Source organism: Triticum dicoccoides, chromosome 2A, assembly GCF_002162155.2.
Source record: "Triticum dicoccoides isolate Atlit2015 ecotype Zavitan chromosome 2A, WEW_v2.0, whole genome shotgun sequence".
Lineage (NCBI taxonomy): Eukaryota > Viridiplantae > Streptophyta > Magnoliopsida > Poales > Poaceae > Triticum > Triticum dicoccoides.
The window spans coordinates 241,746,666-241,747,216 of NC_041382.1; positions in this window are offsets into that span (position 1 = coordinate 241,746,666).

The following is a 551-nucleotide window of genomic DNA, read 5'->3' on the forward strand; positions in this document are numbered from 1 at the left end:
TTTGCCCCATTATCTATCTTAGGGGTGTGGGTGCGTGGGGTGGGGTGGGGGAAACAGAATAACCGCACTGCGCCTGTCAAACGAGCGCACTGCCGCATTAGCGCGAGGCTGAGCCGGGGGAGGGAGGGGGGGTCGGGACCTCCCCTCCCCCATCCCGGCGCGGCCGAGCCAGGAACGAGCCGTAGCAGGCGACGACGCGGCGTGCCGCGGCGTCGCATGCGGAGGCGAGTCCGTAACATGACTTGCCCCATTATCTTATCTTAGGGGTGTGGGTGCGTGGGGAAACAGAATAACCGCGTTTTCTATCTTTAGGGGTGTGGGTGCGTGGGGGAAACATGACTTGCCCCCGCACCGAACCGTACCGAGGGGCATAGTTGTACTGACACATCTTCCTTGTATGGACTTTTCCCCATTATCTATCTTAGGGGTGTGGGTGCGTGGGGTGGGGTGGGGGAAATAGAATAACCGCACTGCGCCTGTCAAACGAGCGCACTGCCGCGTTAGCGCCCGACCCCATCCCGGCGAGGCCGAGCCAGGAACGAGCCGTATCA